Source organism: Cibotium barometz, chromosome 18 (assembly GCF_041138505.1).
Source record: "Cibotium barometz isolate CiBa-2024 chromosome 18, ASM4113850v1, whole genome shotgun sequence".
NCBI lineage: Eukaryota > Viridiplantae > Streptophyta > Polypodiopsida > Cyatheales > Cibotiaceae > Cibotium > Cibotium barometz.
This window is the reverse complement of record NC_141063.1, coordinates 19,866,744-19,888,251: the sequence shown is the minus strand read 5'-3', so window position 1 is coordinate 19,888,251 and position 21,508 is coordinate 19,866,744.

Here is a 21,508-nt window from a genome sequence, read left to right as displayed (position 1 = left end):
TACTTCGTTTCTACTGGTTGATGTCTGCTGAAGTTGTGGGGTCTTGCTTACAATGTCCTGCATGTGATTCCTGTTTTTCATGTATTGGGCTTTTTCTGTGTCAAGCCCTCTTTGTGCAGGGTGCCAGGTCCTGGATACTCTGTATTGGTTGGGCATCCTATGGCACTTTAGGAGAGTGCAGTGGTTGGCATTGTCAACAAGTTTTGAAAGGAGGGCCACAGATTAAAGTAGATTACTAATATACCCTTTTGATCTGGTACAGGAGCCAGTTTAGTGGTCCTAAGGAAATATGACGAAAAGCTTACAGCACAGGATTAACACGGTGCAAAACTCTTCTTTTTTTGGGCATTTTGGTTTGCAAGAGCTTTTTTGTGAAAACCTAGCCTAGTGTTGCTGGTTATCTTGGCTTGTGTGACCCTGTGTTGAAGGGGCTAGAAGGAAGGCTATAGTGGGATCTAAGGCCAGTTGTTTGTTGTTTGTTGTTTGTTGAAGTAAAGAAATGGCTGGCCTCTGGTGACTTCAATTGATAAAATTGGGGATTAATGCTATCTTTTCAGAGTACTGCATGCCTACTGGGCCCATATACAGTTACGAATTTGTGCACATAAATCTACAAAATTGGTTATCTAGGGAGGACAAATTTTGAAGGAGGGGGTGCTCATGGACGAGTATGCGTGCGCACAACCCCCCCCTCCCTGCCCAAAAAAATAAAGTAAAAAACATGTTTATGCACGTGAATGTTAAGTGTTGTGCCTCTACCTTGTGAGTTTACACTATTGGTGTGTGTTCAGGGAAATGATGATTGTTGTGAGCACCTGCCTTGTCAATCTATCTGCCTTGTATTGAAGAAATTGGTGTTCTAAGAGAAATGGGTCATTGACATTGACTGCATGCTTCACCCATGTAGAGTTAAGGTTGTTTGTAAGGTCAAAGAGGTTTTATAGAGTCATCATGCATGCAGGTTTTGGGCTTCTGTTAAGTCAAATGTGTCTTGGTTGATTTTTGTGCTATCTAGATGTCTTCCTAAACGAGTACCCTTGGGTTTGAAAATTCCCAAACAACATACATCTAAACTGTTGATTTGTGGCCCCACCAATGTAGGGTTAAGGTTGTTTAAGAGATTTTTTGGAGTCCTGCGTGCAGGCTTTGGACTTCTTTGCATGTAGTTAAGTCATGTTTCTTGGTTGAGTTTTGTTTTATCTTGGGGTAACTATGCATCATCCTGTTCGTGGTAAGTGTTGTGGTTTATGAAGTAATTTGAGCAGCTTACATATTACTAATAGACCTACACACTTTTCCAACAAGGCCACTTGAGGTTGGAAGAAAAGTTTCATTACTGTGAATGGTGCCAATCTTGCAAAAATTTCAAGTTTGTTAAACAGGGGCGATTGGGGAGAAGCACTTTTTCAGCTTACAGGCCCGGTCGGCCTGCTTCATTTACCTATTTTTGAGGTGCCTACAGTCCGGGTAGTCTATTTTATCATTGTCTTTGGCTAGGAGAAAGGAAGTCTGTTAGGTCAGATTCATAAGCCTAGTGAAACATTGGGACCGTGATATTCTATGGTTATATCCTATAGTTGCACACAAATGTGTACAAATTACCCTCTTTCAAATGAAACTTGACTAAAAGGATACTAATCAAGTAAGAATTTAAAATTTTTCAGTAAGATTAAAAAAAAAAAGGGAAAACGCTAGGTCTAGAAGAGAAAATTAAGGTTAGGATTTTAGAGAATCGAGTGGCGTGTGTAAAGGCGGCCTTTAGATCAATTGAAGGTATTTAGTGGGATGTTGAGTCATTTTAGAACATCAATGGAAAAAATTATATAAAGAGAATAGTTCGTCAAGCAGAATTCTAGAGAGAGAACAAGGGAATTTAGAAAGAGAGTGAAACGATCCTTTCAGCAAGTAGCAATCACATAGGGATAAATTATTATCTTGGGGTTATCTCAAAATAATGTTGACCTCAAAAAGGTTTAGATCAAGTCCAACTCTCTGAGGCAAAATAAGGTTTCTAGAGAAAGAGAGCTTTAGGCAACTCTTAACTCAAAAGCAAGAACACTCTAATCAAGATAAGGTGTGTCAACACTCTAATCAAGATAAGTGTATCCCAGAAAGCAAAGTGTAGAATGCCTTGAAAAAGGTTAGACTGAGAGACTTTTGTTGAAAAATAAGGACCTAGACAAGTAAAGTTTTTTGTGTTAGATTCAAAAAGACCCATTCTTTAAGAACTATGACAAGAATGACCAAGGAATCTTTAATGTGTGATAAGACTTAATTCCTAGAGTTAGAAATGACCACCCTTGTACGTGGAAGACCTTAGACAAAGATTCGTTAAGAATTAGAAAGATCCTCGAGAAGGGAGGATGCTTGAGAAGGCCTCGCTAGGATATGTTACGGCAAAAGGAATCCAACTTGTTTGGAGTTTTGATTTGAGAGCTTTGATGTTTTGTCAAGCTTACGATGGTTTACTCTACTTTAGAATGAGATTATGATATTTTCTAATTGTAATACTACTGATTTGTTTGAAATACTATATTCATGTTTTGTATATATTTGTTTATGTGTATGAAGGTACCACATAGGTTTATGGATTGCCATGTTGGTGTCCACTTGAGAGGTGTATTCTCTATGAAGGTACTACACAGGTTTATGGATTGCCATGTGGGTGTCATCATTTGAGAGGTGCATCACATGAAGGTGGACGTTCGAGACCTTAACCCCTCTTGGCTAAATATAGGTAGCACGATTGGTGTGAGTAAAGGAAGCGATTTTGGAGTGAAATGAACATGGTAGTGCCTGGTGAGATTGAGAATGCATGCTGGTACTAGACATTCTAGAGAAACAAGAAGTCATGTGCTTACTATCCCACAACATGAAGTAAGTCATGTGCATACTATCCCGCACCAAATGGCTAGGTGGAGAGCGCAAACATCAAGATGATGAAATCCAAATAAGAGAAATAAGTAGTTGACCTTAGAAAGATCCTCATTGTATGTGACAGACTCTAAAATCTACAATAATCTTGAGAAGTTAGAAAGAAAAATGTCTCGAAAGTTTTGAGCAGAGAGTGTGATGTCTTATATTGCCTCATGTGATGTATATGTGTTTTTTGTTTATGGAAGCCTTGAAGGTAAGGTACCACACAGGTTTATGGATTGCCATGTGGATGTCATCTGTGGGGTGCATTACACAAAGGCGGTCATCCTAGACCTTGACTCCTCTTGGCTGGACATGGGTGTACTCGTGGTAGGATTGATGTGATGACACTCACTGATTTCTAGGTGCAAAAATTTCTTGGATTTTATTAATTAATTTGTGATTGTTACTAAATCCAATTAGATAAGGGTTTTCCTCTTAAGGAGCTAGATTTTTCTATATTAATATTCAGCTTAGGGGTTGGTGAGATTTGATTCGAGATGAAAATTTTGAACAAAAATCTTTAAAGATCGCTTGCATGTTTTGATTCCTTTGGTTTAGCTTTGCTTTGTTTGTTTTATCTCTATTCATTAGAAGTTAATTAGGATTTGATTTCTTGCATTTCAAACGCTTCTCAAATCATCCCATTATCTCTACTTTGGAGAGTGGCTCACATTCTAGCACATCTTGTTTGGTGTTTAGACTATGGGATTGCATTGGAGATTGTAAGGACAAGGAATTAGCCCAAAAGAGCACATGGACTTAAGTGGAAGCTTTGGAAGAAAAGCATTACATGTAATTTGAGCTACCGCAAGTGATCCTTGCAAAGAACAACTTGATTAGTCTAGCGTGGTAGTAAAAGTAAAATCGCTATCCTACTCTCTTGCATATACCATATTTTACTTAGAGACCATATTCCAACACTTCCAAGTATGCATTAAGCATCAATGTATGCATGAGGGGTTAGGGTAAGTGTTACATTACTCTTGGATATTTCACTTTTATGCTTTTTGGAGTCTTTTGGACTATGTAATTGCATTAGAGATCATAAGGAAGAGGAGGTGAATCAACCCCAAATAGCTTACAAGCTAAAGTGGAAGCTTTGAAAGAAGAGCATTACATGATGTAATTTGAGCATGCAAGAACTAGTTAACTGGCAAAGTGGTAAGTAAAGGTAAAATCTCTATCCCACTCTTAATAGCATATTTTCACTTGGAGGTCATTCCAACACTTCCAAGCACCTCCATTCAAGCATGAGGGGTTTGGGTAAGTGTTACATTGCTCTTAGATATTTCACATTTATGCTTTTTGGAGTCCTTTGTGTAGATCTTGCTGTCTTTGGAGCTAGTTTTGCACAAGGAGCATTGTCCCTTATTGGATTGGATCTTGGAAGTTTTATGAGGCTTGTTAAAGCTCTCATTGAATGTTTAGCCAAAGGGATGAATATTGGACTTGGGAGCATCCATGGGGTCTACTCTGCTTGAGTTTGAATTCCAAGTAAGAGCTTGATTTGTTAAGTACATTTGGATTGGCATTTTTGGACTCTTCTTGTATTCATTTGGTATTGTGCCTAGGCTTGGTTCAATTCACTAGTAGACTAGTATATGGCAAATAGGAATAGCAAGCATATACTAGTAGACTAGTATATCCATATTATCTTGTTTGCTGATGTCAAAAGCCAAAGTCTCCCTGTAGCTCTTGGCTGAACTTTTGTGAAGTTTTTAAGAATCTTTACCCTCCTTCAAAGGCTTTCCATGCATGGCTCTAGAGGCCACAAGGTTAATCCATTCAGGACAGGTGTGTGGCCCAAGGACTACCCATGAATTCACATTCTAGTTTAGTGAGTCTATGCATATGGGGAATTTGGACCAAGAAAGCAACCTAGGAAGCATGTTTTTCATGTTTGCTTATAAAATTCTCCCCTTTTGACTTTTCTCATATCTGACTTTGGTCACTATCACTTGGCTTAGCCATGTACCAAATCAAACTTTAATTTGCCATGTTATGCCATTGTTGGTGCCCCATGCTAGTAGCTGCATTTCCACATCTGGCTAATGATAGTTGGTAGGCATGCGAGAGAGCAACTTGAGAAGCCAACTGGGTTATCTATTACATTGAGATTCCCCCTATCTAGTTTGGAGTCAATCGAACACAATTTAATCCCAAAATGTACTAGAGCAAAAACCCCCCATACCCCCATGTTATTGGCTGAAAATTAGCTTAACTGGTTTTCAAGAATTTCCATGGCTATATCTCCTAATCGATTGATCCCAATCAAGTAAGGATTTAAACAAAGTAGGCCCCTTAACATACCTCAGTTTGAGTGTAAGAGATTTTCCCTAGCACCCTCTAGGCTCCACACCTAGCTCTAGAACTCTCTCCTCACTTGGTAATTTTTGATATAACTAAACACAAGTGCCATGGATAGCCTAAGGTACCCACATACCAAGTTTGTCACATTCTAACATCTTAGGCTCACTCCCTATTTTTAGCAGGTCGTTGCTAATACTCCATGTAGTGTCTATCAGAGATTGGATTGAAGCATCCATAGTTTTCTTAATACTCTAGGAATCTCCCCTATCAAGATTAGAGCCATTGTAGTGATATTTGGATGATTTATAAGTCTTTTTTTAGGTCCCTTTTAAAGAAAAAAAGATTGATTTTTTCCAAGTCTGGAACTCAAAGACCATTGGGAAAAGGGCATTTGATGACTAGTAATATCTCATAGCCCGTTGACCATTTTGGACAAGGGTTTGCACATTGTGTGGGCCCATACATCATAGTCCACCATTTTGGACAAGGGTTTGCACATTGTGTGGGCCCATACATCATAGTCCACCATCATAGTCCACCATCATAGTCCACCATTGCTAACTCAAATTCCAAAGTGGAGAAACGAAGTCATTGAATTGAGTTGGCATAGAACCCTCCAAATTTCCATGCATGGCTCTAGTTATCTCCCCTTAAATTTGAGCATACACATGCGCTATCAATAGCTTGGACTATCTATAGGTTGGACTATCTACACACCAAGTTTGAGCTTGTTCTGACATAGGTGACATACTAGTTTTTTTTGCTAGTTATGCCCTCATCCTATTTAGATTGTTGAATTTGTGGGCAATTCAACTTGGGACTAACCTATAAGCATATCTCATCTAGGACTAGAGCCCCATAGCTTCAAACAACACTAAAAACTGATATTTCTGGCAGTCTTTGAAGGTAGCCCCCTATCAAGGGACAATTTTTGGGCCAGGGCTTAGATAAATTCTTGGCCTTCCATGGCTCAAGTTTTTCCTGCTTGAAGAAGCTAGGGATCTTGGCCTTCCAGAACAAGTTTTTCTTGCTTGAAGAAATTCTTGGCCTTCCAGAACAAGTTTTTCTTGCCTGAAGAAGCTCGGGATCTTGGTTTTGGACTATCCCAAGTTATCTAGAGCTTGTGGACATACTGAAGCCCCTGAAACTATTATTGTGATTTTAGATCAAGTTTAAATACCATTCAGAGTCTAGGCTCATTCAAGTATCATTTCTATGCACTTGCAAAGTGGTAGAGTCTTAGATAGATTCCATCTTGGAGGGTTAGACAAAGTCTCTTATGATCCCACAGGCAACAACAAAGCTGATTTTGTTAAGCCTGAAGTTGGGGCTGAAACCTTAGCTTTAAGCGAAGTCAAGTAGTTAGTATGATCTCCTATCATTTTTGAATGAAGACTCTTTTCACGATGAGCTTGTAGCTATCCAAGAGGCCATTGTGCCGAGAAAGGAAAAAACAATGTCTGGAAGTCTAGGTCCTGAAGAGGAAAATACAAGATCTCTCTGAATAGGACAACTAGAGCCGTCATGCTATCAAATGCATAAAACTCACTCTAAATAGAAATATCTCTAAATGGGATACCTAGTGCTCTCATGCCATCAAATGCAAAATCTCTCTAAACCAGATACCTAGAGCTCTCATGCCATCAAATGCAAAATCTCTCTAAACATGATATGTAGAGGCCTCATGCCATCAAAATGCATAAAACTGACTATCAACAGAAAAGCCCCTATGAAGGATAAAGCCTCTCCAAAGTCCAAAGGTTCGAAGAGGTACATAGGTAAAGGCAAATCATTATGGAAGCATATAGAACTATGGTATAAGTGGAGTAAACTCACGTGGTCTCACCAATCCCTTTGGAATGGAGTCCATAAATAGGGCACCCAAAAATTCTAAGCCTATCAAGGCCAACTATCAAAGTAATAGCTAAAAAGTGGGCACCTAAAAAGTATAAACCTATCAAGGCCAAACGTTCAAAAATAATAGATAAAAAGTGGGCATCCATAAAGTATAAACATGTCAACGCCAACCATTCAAAAATAATAGATAAAAAGTGGGCATCCATAAAGTATAAACATGTCAACGCCAACCATTCAAAAAGGATACTTGAATAGTGGGTTCCCTAAGGCAGACCATGCATTAATTTTGGGCAAACCTTGCTATTATTGGGTAATGTAAAAAAACTTCAATCTAAATGCAAGGGTAAGAAGGTGTTCAAAGAAGAGCTATACACACAAGAGATATTAATCATTGAAGACCTTATCAAGGGTTTACCCTCCACCTCTAAGTCCCAAACCCTAGAGAAAAACTGAAAATCTCTTGATTTTTCATTAACAATAGTAATTTATGCAGCATAGCTACACAAAAGTGGGACAAATTAACTTTTGACCATCCTGATCAGAGCTATAAAACTCAAGTTTAGGCCTAATAAGTACTCTTAAGAGCTATGAGTTTTTCACACCTAGTCAAATGGAGGGGCTCACTGATTTGAGAACTCTTGAGCCTTGCAAGATAGAGAGAAGAAGAGGAAGATTTCAAGGGTCTTACTAGCTTACACCTTGAACCACCCTTAGTAGAGCAACCCTCTCTTGTGGAGATCTAGGGTCCTCAACCTTGCTTCCCTTGTTGTCACTACAAGGAAGCTTAGCAAATGGGTGGGGAGCAACGAGAGAGAGAGCTATGGAAATTTCAATCTCTACTTCGACAGTGATGTGAGTGAGCATGGGAGAGAAGGAGAAGGAGAGAGGGAGAAGAGAACTTGCATCAACACACCATCACTCACCCACACAATCCTTATGCATGCATGCAACAAATAAGTAAGTGAGCATGGGAGAGAAGGAAAAGGAGAGAGGGAGAAGAGAAATTGCATTAGCACACTAACACTCACCTACACAATCTTTAAGCATGCATGCATACAACAAAGAAGAGAGCATACAAGAAAACTTTAATAACAAGAGAAAGAAACTAAAACTCAATTGTGTGAGAATGGAATTATGTGTTTTCTCATTGTTTAAATTGTCTTATATACAAGGCTCATATGTACAATGCCCGGTCGCCCAAGTCACCTAGTTATTCAGTCTCTCACTAGTTTCTTAATTTGATCACCCTATGTTTTTTTCTCATAAAAGGTTTTCTCCCTAATCTTATTTCTCAAATTTATTGTACAAATATCTTGCGTGTGCACCCCCAAGATACAAGCACAATTTAATAGGATGATTGTCTCAACATGTGAGGATATTCAAATCACTTCTATGGCCAGTAGAGATGATTGATTCGTCCTCATATGATAAACAATCACTTGTTTTAATCCCTTGATAGTTAACCTTTGAAAAACAAATCCTAGGAACTAAGATCGGCTTTGATACCACTTGTAAGGTTCCCCCCTTCCACAAATAGGGGAAACACTTAAGATAGTCCACTAAGTCTTAACTTGGAGAAAATTTCCTATTTATCGACACCTTGACCATGTAGAGATTCAAGGATACGATTCATAGGTAAGACCTAGTCCTATCCCGCAAGGGGAGCGTGGTCTTCTAAAAATCAAATCACCCATAGGGTAATTGATTATAAATTGGGCAACTACAAGACTTGGTTTCTAGAGGCAACGCTTTTTTCCTCATCCATGCAAGGCACAGCCGTTGGCCTAGTCTTCTAGAATAGAATTGCTCGAGAGAACCTATTTATCTAACGCAGGGCTTTCACTTAATATGTTGGAAAGCTACCCGACTAATCGGGTCCACCCGTCCGTAAGATAGTGCCGTCGGGGCATTCCATCCTCCCACTTTCCACCCTACTCACGCGTCAATTTGTTTTCTAATTAATCCTACCACACTGTTTGACATAAACAAACATGTTCCTTAATTAAGGCCCTTTCACAAGGTTTATTAAAACAGCCTTTGCCTTTTTCCACAATACAATAATGCCAAAGATAAGATTTATAAAAACAAAGTTTAAACATGAATCAATTTCATACAAGCCAAACTGGCTCTCTTATTCTTTTCCTTTATACCGCCGATGATCTAGAATTCGGCCTTCCAGCCTCCACATGTTGGGCAAAACCCTACGGGACCATACACCTCATCGTCGGCCACACTGGCGAGGACTCAAGCCGGCCTGTCGCCCTCTCAGGCTCCATCGCTCGATTCTCCCGCCCCTCAGAGGGATGTCTGCGCACTAGGGTGGGCTAATTCACCGTACTAGCATGGGTCCTCAGAACTAGGCAGTATCATCACAATCACTTGCCTCAATCGGCAAACCTCATTCTCCCGATGGTATGAGGGATACCATGGGCCAACTCCGGGCCTTACTAACGTCTCTGCCACAAGCACAAGAACGGGGCAGCGTCAAGGCAGGGAGAAGTTGTACCTGTACCTTAATTTAACCAAGATAACAATCCAATTACTCACTAAACCATATGACTAGGATCCATGTCACCTTCTTTAAGAAAACAATCTTTTTCACAAAGATTTTAGCATTTCAACTTGAGATTGCGATAAGGCATATGCTATTGCTTAAAAGAATACAAACTTTAAATGGTAAATCAATCAAATAGATCACTGTAACAATCAATAGAGAAGCCGGGGCCATACCTCAACCCCTAAGAATGATATGTAAATAAAAAACAAAATATGTATATACCTTATAGAAATTTGTCGTTTATCTCGTTGTCCTTGCTTGTCAACAAGAGCTTTAGAACTTGACATATGAGAATAGAGTCTTCTAATACCTTGTCCTTTGATTGAAATCATCCAATAATCTCCAAGCTTTATCTCCTCTTACTCATACTGTGATTCTTCTCTCTTTCTAAGATCTATGGCAAAATAGCCTTCTCCTACAGGGCTACGGCATACTATTCTTTCTCTAAAAGAAAAGCTATGGAGTTTTGGTCTCTTCCTCCGAAAGACTATAGCAATCTAAGATTCTTTTCTGAGATATTAGATAAGAATGAAGGGATATATACATCTCAAACTCTAGGATTACCTTGAGACTACTTGCTGCGCCTTCTCACAGTTTTCTCTATGTAGAGACCCTGACAAAAACAACAAACTGTTTCGGCCATAACTCTCTGATAAAAACTCAGAATATAGTCATATAACCAGTCAAAAGAACGGGAAGGCATCTGGTCTACAAGCCTACGTAGGCAGAATAGGCAAAAACATGTGTATATAGCCACAAACGCGCCATCTTTGGAAACACGTTGTTTTTCCACATTTTTAGTATGCATGGACTCTAAATGTGTAAAAGTACTCTAAATATGACCTCTTATCATCTAAACTCGAAATTCTATTTTTGGGGATACTTATCTCTTAATAGAACTATTCTTATGTTCTTATTTCTTTTAGGATTTTTGAAGCTAATATTTTTATTCTAACACTTTTCTAATGTTTCTAGCCTTATTGTCTCACTCTTTCTAATTATACTCTCTTTTCTTATTGAAATCTATATTAAAAGAGACACATACATACATGGCTTGGGAGGGACGTTAGAGGAGCCGATAAAAAAGAGAGCTCACTAAAAGCTTCTCTGCAACTCTAAATTCTTGTTTTCTTTGAAAAAATCAAAACTATTAATTAAAGTAATAACTAATTAAAAAACTCCTAATTAATGCTTCTAAATCCTTAGCAATGTAAAGCTAAGTACACATATTAAATTGACACAAAACAAGACTAAGTAGCCTTATTAATGCTTAATTAAAAATACTATAAAACTTTACGACGAGACGAAGAATAAAAAATGCATTCAAAAACCAAAATCTAAGCTTAATACACAAAAACCCTTGATATGAACATAAATCCAACCACACATACACCAAAATCACACAAACATCCACTCAAATAAAAAAATCAAATTAAAAAAAAACACCATCAAAGTTCATGGATGAAACACCCTTATCCACTCACTTTTCTTCTTTTACCCACATTGTACAATGCTACAACATGCACATAAAAGGGAGAATGGAGCTTGAAGCAACATTGAAACTACCACAAGGGCTAAGGATACCGTGCCTCTCCGAATAATTGCGCCAATGTCTTTAGCCTTTTTCTTACACAAATTTGAAGGTCATAGTGAGATGTGTACTCTCTCACAATGTAGCACAATAGAGAGGAAATAGTGAGATGTGTACTCTCTCACAATGTAGCACAATAGAGAGGAAATAAGAGATTACCTTTTGTTGTAGGGATGCTTGGTGTACACCCATTTGTAGCTTTCCTAGAGAGGCTACCCAACCACTATGTAGTTAGCACTTGAAGATAGCTCCCATTGTATCAAACCAATGTGGTCTTGCTTTTGGGACTTCATCCTCATACCTTTGTAGCTATGGTGGGGGAAAATCGATAACCTGCAAGGCACAAGATCTCTCTCACATAGAGACTCACTCTCACTCACACAAGACAAAGGAGAAGGTGTAGAGAAATCTAGGACACAAGAGCTCTTAATTCTCACAAGGGAAAAGTTCGTTCTCATTAGTTGAGTATGTAACTATAAGTGGTCAAGCATACTGTTTGGGTACCTAAAGTGTCAATATGACCTAGGCAGCTACCTAGGCGACTAGTATATATGAGAAATTTGATATCTGCATTACACTTAGCTTTCTCATTCCTTGTTTACATCGTGTGTAGCACATTAGAGCGAGAAAAATTCGTAAAACATATGCAATAATTACAAAAAACTGCTCGAGCAGACATAAATTACAAAGTGATGCAAAATAGACTATTATTTGTATAGATCACTTGCAATATTTCCAATTGCATAGAAAAGTTTGAGGGGACCATTGAAGCCGCCGCCTAGCTAACCATCCATAAATTGGTTAACAAAAGCCAAAGAAAACCTCATACCATACCACCTAAGAAGAGGCCCATGCTTTGACTTGAGGCCAATTTAAGTCACCTTGTTTCATCCAAAGCCTCACTATGTTAGGTGGAAGCTACAACATCAGCTAACCCCCAAGAGCAACCAACCTCACCAAGGACTAGCCCCACTAGTGCATCCACTAATGCAACTGACCCCCCAACAAGAGCTCATCTAGAGCAAACTACCATGAGACTATAGAACATCAAAGAAGTGTATAGGGTACTACGAGGGAAATGTTAGTATATATGGATTCCCAAGAGAGCTAAAAAAGGGTACCGGTCATTGCATAGTCCATGAAGATGAGAAGACATAACCCTAGACATGGTGGGTCTCCAAAAGAATTGCTACGACACACAAGGGGTTTTATGAAGATGAGAAGACATAACCCTAGACGTGGTGGGTCTCCCAAAAAAGAATTGCTACAGACACACAAGGGGTTTTCTGAAGGCACTACACAACTATGGCCCCATCACAATCTTTTTGTCTCGACAAGAGAAGGCCCTCACATGTTAATTCTACACTGAAGAGATGGTGGGTTCTTGAGGCCCTAGTTAGAGCTCAAGGATACTTTAAGGGCCACACCCTAGTGTGGCTACCCAAGTCAACCTTTGGAAAAGCCTCAACCCTCTCCATTTTAGTAGATAGACGTCCTCACCCATCCCAACCTGGAGTCATGGTACAGACATCCTCACATCTTGCAAAGTTTTTGAAGAGGAGGACTATCTCACATTGAGGAAGCTGAGGGGTCTCAAAGGCATTCCGAAAAAGGAAAGAATACTTCCATGAGGCGCTGTAGTGGTGGCTGGCAACAGATGGATACATGATGTTGGTCCATGATAGATACAAGGAGCTTCTTCACCATTCAACCCTTTTTCTGATAGCCTCACCAACACCATATTGGGGAATATGGGAATTTCCCATAAGTTTGGGACACGTGGTCAAATCTTTGGATTAATCATAACTTGAACACCGTTACTCCAAATTGAGCGCTCTATAGCTCACTAGATTCCATTTTCCAAGCGCTTTCCAACAATAGGTCACATGATATGGTTTTGAAAAACTTATAGGCATGTTATCTAGGTCCCACCTTTTTAGTATTCAAAAAATGGGAGTTGGAAAAATCCCAAACTCACGAATATAGTGTTCACCACCCTTGGCGAGGTTTGAAAGTGGGGAATTACACCTCAAAGGCCCAATGTCCACCTCCCCCTCATCCTCCCCAAACACCCACACAGGTACAAGAAGCCATAAGGGAGTAAGGAGAGCTGTGGGAGCACCCACCCACCACCAGTATCGTTGGGCGTGGGAGCACTTTCTCAAAGCCAAGAAGGAGACATACACATGGCTTCATTCCACCTCAATGAGAAGGAACAAACCGCAAAGAGCTGGATGATCTTAACCATGTAACACTTCTATGAGAGAGAGATCACCTTGTTCCAGGTTGAGCAATTGTCGCCACAATCAGGTCCTGCAGGCTCATCAAAATCTTCCCGCACACTCTCATCCACTCCATGGGCTGGATTTTCACATCAACCCAGGAAGGAAACCAATTTCCCTCTTCCCCAACTAAAATGAACCCACTTTGATATCAATTCTCAAACTTCTCAAACTCAAGCCCTGACCCTAGTTCGAGCATTTTCTTTTCACTAGTTCTAGCACCCTCATGAAAAAACATGATGAAGATGAAGATGAGTGCTACCCAAGATAGTGAAAAATGGCATACTTGACCACCCAACGGTTGTCTATATCTATTCTTCATTTCACTATTCCGATGTAGGTTCGGGAGAGGAAGAATTACATGTGGCAAGTTTATGAGATGAAGAAAGAGCTTTAGCATAAGTTTGGGGAGAGAGGGAGGGAACTTTCAAAAAGCGAGCGGAGCTGCAGGTCATTTACTAGTATATACCAATGACCCTATGGGCATCTAGTGTGTCACACACCATACTCACACGCCCCCTGTGTCCCCACCACCACCACCACCACTACACATCATTGGATCTTTTGGCCTACAACTATTTGCCCACACTGCACCTAACCATTTTATATACCAATGACCATGCGTGTCTAGTGTGTACCTCACATAGGGGATGGTCACCGAGGGAGCTTGGTGGAGGGAGCTTTTCTTGGCTGCCCTCTCTCTCTACTTCAACAATCTCTCTCTAACTATTGCCACCACCATCTCCGCCCAACCTAGCCTAGCCCACACCACCCTCTCTCCTTCTCCTACCCGTTTCCCTCCCCCTCTCTCTCTTCACTCCCTTTCACTCTCCCTCTCTCACTCTCTCTATCCATGTCTCTCTTTCCTAACACACACTCTCTCTTCTATTACCACCATCCCTTTCTCTCCCTCCCTTTCACTCTCCCACCCTCGCTCCATCCCTTTCACTCTCCCACCCTCCCTCTCTCTCCGTCTCCCACCCTCTTCCCTCCCCCTCTCTCACTCTCCTTCATCTCCCTCTCTTTCTCTTTCTCTCTCCCTCTCTCCCTCTCTCTATCCTTCTCTTTACTCACTCTCTTTCTCTCTCCCCCTCTCACTGTCTCTATACTTGTCTTCACTCACTCTCTCTATCCCATCCCTCTCTCGTTCTCTCTATCCTTCTCTTTACTTTCTCTATCCTCCCCTCTCGCTCTCTCCATTTCCCTCTCCCTCCCTCCCTCCCTCCCTTTCACTCTCCCACACTCCTCTCTCTCTCTCTCTCTCTCTCTCTCTCTCTCTCTCTCTCTTTGTCCCTCTCCCTTTCTATCCTTGTCGTACCTCCTATCCTCCTTCTCTCTCTCTCTCTCTCTCTCTCTCTCTTTGTCCCTCTCCCTTTCTATCCTTGTCGTACCTCCTATCCTCCTTCCCTCTCTCGCTCTCTATATCCTCGTCTCCCTCTCTATATCCTTCTCTTACCTCTTATCCCCCTTCCCTCTCTCGCTCTCTATATCCTCGTCTCCCTCTCTATATCCTTCTCTTACCTCTTATCCCCCTTCCCTCTCTCGCTCTCTATATCCTCCTTTCTCTCTCTCTATCCATCTCTTTGCTCACTCTCTCTATCCTTCTCTTTACCTTATCTCTCTATCCTCCCCCTTTCTCTCTATCCTTCTCTTAGCTCTCGCTCTCTCTTTCTCTTTCTATCATTCTCTCTTTTGTAGCTCTCTCTCTCCCTCTCTATCCTTCTCTTACCTCCTATCCTCCTTCCCTCTCTCGCTCTCTATATCCTCCTCTCCCTCCTCTCTTTCTCTCTCTCTCTCTCTCTATCCATCTCTTTGCTCACTCTCTCTATCCTCCTCTTTACTCCCTCTCTCTATCCTCTCCTCTCTCTCTCTCTCTCTCTCTCTCTCTCCATCTCTTTGCTCACTCTCTCTATCCTCCTCTTTGCTCCCTCTCTCTATCCTCTCTCTCTATCCTCTCTCTCTCTCTCTCTCTCCTTCTCTTTGCTAACTCTTCTGTCCTTCTCTTTGCCTAACTCTTCTATCTTTCTCTTTGCTCACTCTCACCTCCCTCCCTCCCTCTCTCTCTCTCTCTCTACCCTTCTCTTTGCTCTCTCTCTCTCTCTCTCTCTCTCTCTCTCTCTCTCTCTCTCTCTCTCTCTCTCTCTCTCTCTCTCTCTCTTTCAGTCCCTTTCTTTGTCACTCTCTCTATCTTCCCTCTCTCTCTCTCTCTCTCTCTCTCTCTCTCTCTCTCTCTCTCTCTCTCTCTCTCTCTCTCTCTCTCTCTCTCTCTCTCTCCTCGTCTCTTTGCTCTTGCTCCCCCCCCCCCTCTCTCTCTCTCTCTCTCTCTCTCTCTCTCTCTCTCTCTCTCTCTCTGTCCCTTTCTTTGCTCAGTCTCTCTATCCTCCCTCCCTCTCTTCCCTTCTCTTTGCTCTCGCTCCCTCTCTCTATCCTCCCTCTCGCTCTTCCCTTCTCTTTGCTCTCGCTCCCTCTCTCTCCTTCTCTCTCACTCACTTTTTCTGTCCTTCTCTTTGCTCACTCTCTCCGTTTTTCTTTGTCATGTCTCAACACAACATACTTAACTCATGTTTTGTGTACAGATCCTCGAGTCTACAAACGCTTCACTACCTTATTCATTCACACAATATTGAAAATGTCGTTTTTTTATTGGTTTGTACAACATGTTGTACATAAACATCATTGCAAAGGAGAATGATGAAAAATAAGATCATGACACAATCATAAATAATTGCTAAACCCAATCACTTGAATATTCACAAATAAATATGTTTACTGCACTACAATGAAATCTTCATGAGACACCTTCCCCTACATCCTCTTCGGGATCAATACAAACAATGTTCATGCTGCTAAATTTTTATGCTACCATAGCATAATCTCCACATCTAGCATAAAGCTCTACTATCACTTGCCCTTGCTTTACATGACGCTTCAACAGGCTATCCCAAAAGTCATATCCACGCCGAGATCCACCTGCAAAGAAAACCTCTCTCTTAATTCCACCAAAAAATGTAAAGGCCTTTATTTTGGAGCACAAAAATGTTAACTTCATACCTCGCCATGCTATCCCATCTGGGTGTTTGCCCTAGTGCATCATGTTGCAAGGATCAATGATATAATCAGGTGAGAAAGGTTGTGTATGGTTTTGTCCAACTATGCTCGTGAAGGTAGCAGCAAGGGTATGTATCTACACAAGAGTATAAGGTGATTTTTTGTAGCAAAAAGTGATGCTCAATGGCAACCTCTATGGTTAGTGTTGCTTACCTCTTGTCCAAAGGCCCTTCTAATCTGCATTGTACACTGCACATTCACCAGGGTGTTTAAGGAAAAGCTAGAGCAGTCGATGTGAGCTATAATGGTTGCCACTTGGTACACAGTGTCGATGACAATAGTAGAGCCATTATCATCTAAGATGGTCTCACAAATCTGAAGCAATGCATACTCCTATCCATCTACGTGGCATTAGAATGACGTACACAAAAAACGTAAGCATGACATATATGCAACATATGCACAACAACACAAGGTCTTAATGAAGGGAAAATCATCTCATCACTCACATGTGCAGAGATCCCATGGTGGGACATTTTCATCAAGGTAGCCATAAAAAGAACCTCCTGTGGGCAACCTCACTACAATACAATCACATGTTGTGCTTCTATTGACACCTTTAATAGTAAAGTTCCTGTCTCCCACGTTGGCCTTCTGCTACATATCAAAGACATGTTCTAGCTCTGGTGGACACTCCTGGTTTAGAAGTGCACGGTCTATTTGTAGAATGATGTCCTGCCACAACATGTTGAGTAGAGTTATACATCAATTATCATTATAGGATATAACAGATACACCTTTATAATCTTTTCACACGTGGTTACAATTGGTTATTACACTTGTTAACGCCGAGACTTCTATAACGCTAGAGGAACTAGCACTTTGATGTTTGCTTAAAGCGCCAAGGACTACTGTTGTGGTATGAAAAGACACTCCTACAAAGCTTACATTTTGTAAGTGCATGCACCACAAAAATTCTTTACATTATCATTACCAAATTATGAGTAAAATCATACTTGGCAAATTCATTTGGATTGGAGTCAGGTCACCTAGGCTAGGTGGATTAATAGGTCATAATGGTGCATTTGGCACTCCACCTCTTGCCAAGCTTATTTGAATCCATAACTTAATCTATGTTTGTATCCAAAAAGTTAAATAATAATACTAATAAACCACAAGTAAAAGAGGGGCCTGTGTTGCTACATGACCAACTTGTTCAACTTTTGGGTTGTTGCCTTGATCTTGTGAGTGCTATCATCAAAATCACTTTCGTCATATTTTGATGGAGAGGTATCAGAGTCGTCCTCTTCCTGTAGTGACTTTCCTTTTCCCTTTCACTTTGTTACATCCTTTTTTGGCACTTTTATCCTTTCATGATCATCATCCTCTTTATCCTCTTCATCCCCTTCATCTTTCATAAGACCTTTGCCCTTGTCTTGAACAGTCTTGAACATGTGATTTGTTAGGTAGACTTTTAGGCTTCACAATAGAATTCACAAGTCGAAAAGATATAAGAAATAATATTTAAAATAATGTGAAATATCTAATTGTATAGTTTATACCATGGTTGATTGCTTCACTTTACAAGCTTGAGTATACATCTCCTTCTCGCTCTTGGGAATTTTGCCACTTGCGAACAATGGGCATCTCTTGTATATCCCTGCATCTCAAAGGTCTCAAAGTTGTTGCTGTGTATACATAGTACTCTTATGTTTTGGATTGTGCAAATCTTTTAAGATTGTAGGCACATTCGCCAATAGATCTCTCCGCATGGCACTTACAAATCCATCTACACATTATTATTTCTGTTCAATTTAAAAATATAAGAGTACAACTAAGTAGTAAGTACTCTTTGTAGAATGTTATGCACTTGAACAGAGCACGCTTGGTAGCCTTGACGATAGCAAGGTTTAAAGCTACCACACCTTGTTTCTTTAACAATCCCTCCATTTCCTCAAACATCTTCCCAAAATACAAACTCTTAAGGTCGGCGAGGTCCCAGGAATGTATGTTGAAAAATTATTTTGTACTTTTCTGATATTTCTACAAGGACAAGGCTACAGCCTGCGCTCCAATCTCATGCCATATGACTTCTCTTCGAAGCCAATCGCTGAATAAACTTGCATTTGCTGCGTTGCCATTGAAATTGTTATTCAAACAAAATAGAGTACTTTGTAAATATCAAGAAGATAGGCCTCTGAGAGAGAAGGAGAGAGAAGGAGAGGGGGGTATCTTTTTATGGGGGAGAGGGGAGCGTTTTGCTTTTAGGGAGGGGACATTTTGCCTTGAGGAGGGAGGGGGGAGGGCTTTCGCGTTTTGCTTGGGTGGGGAGGGTTGTCACGTTTTGCTTTGGGGGGGAGGGCTTTCGCCTTTTGCTTGGGTGGGGAGGGTTGTCACGTTTTGCTTTGGGGGGGGATGTGGTTGTGGGGAGGGTCAAGCATTTAATGGAGGGGAGGGAAGGCACATGTGCCCCCCACTAAGGGCAACCGTCGTCCTTAGTGGGGGGTGGGCCACCCCCACCAACTAAGGGCAATGGTCGCCCTTAGTTGGTGGGGGGGAGGGGAGTCACCAACTAAGGGTGACTGTCCCCCCCTCCACCTACTAAGGGGGGCGACCATTGCCCTTAGTATGGGGGGTTACCAACTAAGGGTGATGGTCACCTATAGTTGGCGACTCCCCCACCCACTTAAGGGCGACCGGACGTTTTGCTTTTAAGAGGGAGGGGGGAGTGGTTGTGCACGGGGGGGAGGGATTTTGTGTTTTGCTTGGGGGGGGAGAGTGGCTGTGGTTAGGGTCAAGAATTTAATGGAGGGGGGGAAGGCACACGCGCCCCCCACTAAGGGTGATGGTCACCTATAGTTGGCGACTCCCCCACCCACTTAAGGGCGACCGGACTTTTTGCTTTTAAGAGGGAGGGGGGAGTGGCTGTCGCGTTTGCACGGGGGGGAGGGCTGTCGCGTTTTGCTTAGGTGGGGGGGTCGCCAACTAAGGGTGATGGTCACCTATAGTTGGCGACCCCCCCACCCACTTAAGGGCGACCGAACGTTTTGCTTTTAAGAGGGAGGGGGGAGTGGCTGTCGCGTTTGCACGGGGGGGAGGGCTGTCACGTTTTGCTTGGGGGGGGAGAGTGGCTGTGGTTAGGGTCAAGAATTTAATGGAGGGGGGGAAGGCACATGCGCCCCCCACTAAGGGCGACGGTCGCCCTCCTTAGTGGGGGGTGGGACACCCCCACCAACTAAGGGCGATGGTTGCCCTTAGTTGGTGGGGGGGAGGGGGGTCGCCAACTAAGGGCGACCGTTCCCCTCCCCTCCCCCCACCTACTAAGGGTGACCATCGCCCTTAGTAGGTGGGGGGGTCGCCAACTAAGAGCGACGGTTGCCCTTAGTGACCCCCCCACCCACTTAAGGGAGACCGTCACCCTTAGTTTTCATTAATTTGTTATGTATTTATGAGCTGGTTTTCTAAGAGCTAGTTTTCTTAGAGATTTTCTTGCCATGAAGAACACTACTTTTCACATTTTTCTAGAAGGTTTGGAGAGCGATCCTATTGTTAGAACTGTATAGGGTCATTTTTATATTACTAAAGCTGATGAATTAGAACTTTGTAATTTTTCACATAATAGGCAAGCTCACACAGAAACTTTCCTCTCTGGGCTTAACAACGGATGGATATGGATCACTAGCTTTGTTTCTACTTCAAGAACAAACATGTATGTAGAAGAATGTGTGGTGCTATGGTGTACTATTGTATGCCTACTAATCTACATATGTCGAGATTGATGATACATCAAGGCAAACATTTGCATGAGGTGCAAAGGGACACATCAAGGCAGGCATTACAAAAAATAAGAGAACTTGTGCAAGAGGCAATTTCAAAGGTGGCTCTACAAGTGGTCCAAGGAAGGTACAAATGGATATCACCAAACAACGCATATTGGATATAGTTGTCAGGAAGCATACAAAGAATGAATCAAATATTAGCAACATGGAGTTGTCACTATTATTGGAACACATGCATCCCCTAATTCAATGTCAAAGGTAATGTTCATTCCATATTGATTTTAATTGTTTGGTAATTCTTGTGAAAGAACAGTTACATAGTTTATTAAGTTGTCCAATTATCTTGTAGATTCAGGAGGATGGTGTGTGCTTCTAGGATCAACAGTTCAGTGCAAGGAGCAGAGTCAAATATCCTAGAATTGAAGAGACAATGTGCTTTTAAGTTCTTCCATGGTAGTCATTTCCCTGGGCAAGCTTTGGATGAGTTAGACCGATGTTATGTGTTTGAAATATCAACCACATGGCTTGCATCGGGTTTAGATCTGGTGAACCATATGCGCCAAATAGGAGACGGGGATTCGAGGAAGGCTTGGGTTCATTTTGATCATGTCAGGCGTGTGCAAGGATGGACAACAATGGCTACACTTGTATATGATCCAAGGTACAATTTGGTCTTATGAAGTTCTTAAAAATTTTGATCTTGTTTTTAGAACTTTTTCAATTGTCGTATGATGGCATGCAGCCTGCAAGAGCTCATGACAGTTGTAACTTGTGAAATGAAAGAGGAGGACATAGTGACACAAGTGCTTTTCTGGGAGATGATTAATAATGTCGTGGTCCAAAAAGGCTTTTCTAAGCCAAATTTTTTTGGCTTCATGTGGCTGATGAGGCTGGAGCCAACTGGAGGGGCAGTTAGGACAGTCTATAATAATGGACCAGAGAATATATTGGAAGATCGTGAGTGTTCATGTCTTTTTCATTGGGAACAAAGCTTGAAATCTAGCAAGAACGAAATATGCAAGTTGGTTAGCAAGAGAGGGTTTCAGGGGAACCATCTCTTTATATGATGCAGCTGTTTCAGACCTTGCCAACACCCTCTTCCAATCCACAAAGAAGCATGCATTCATGCAAGATAAATATCACGGAGCAGGCCCTACAATAACAA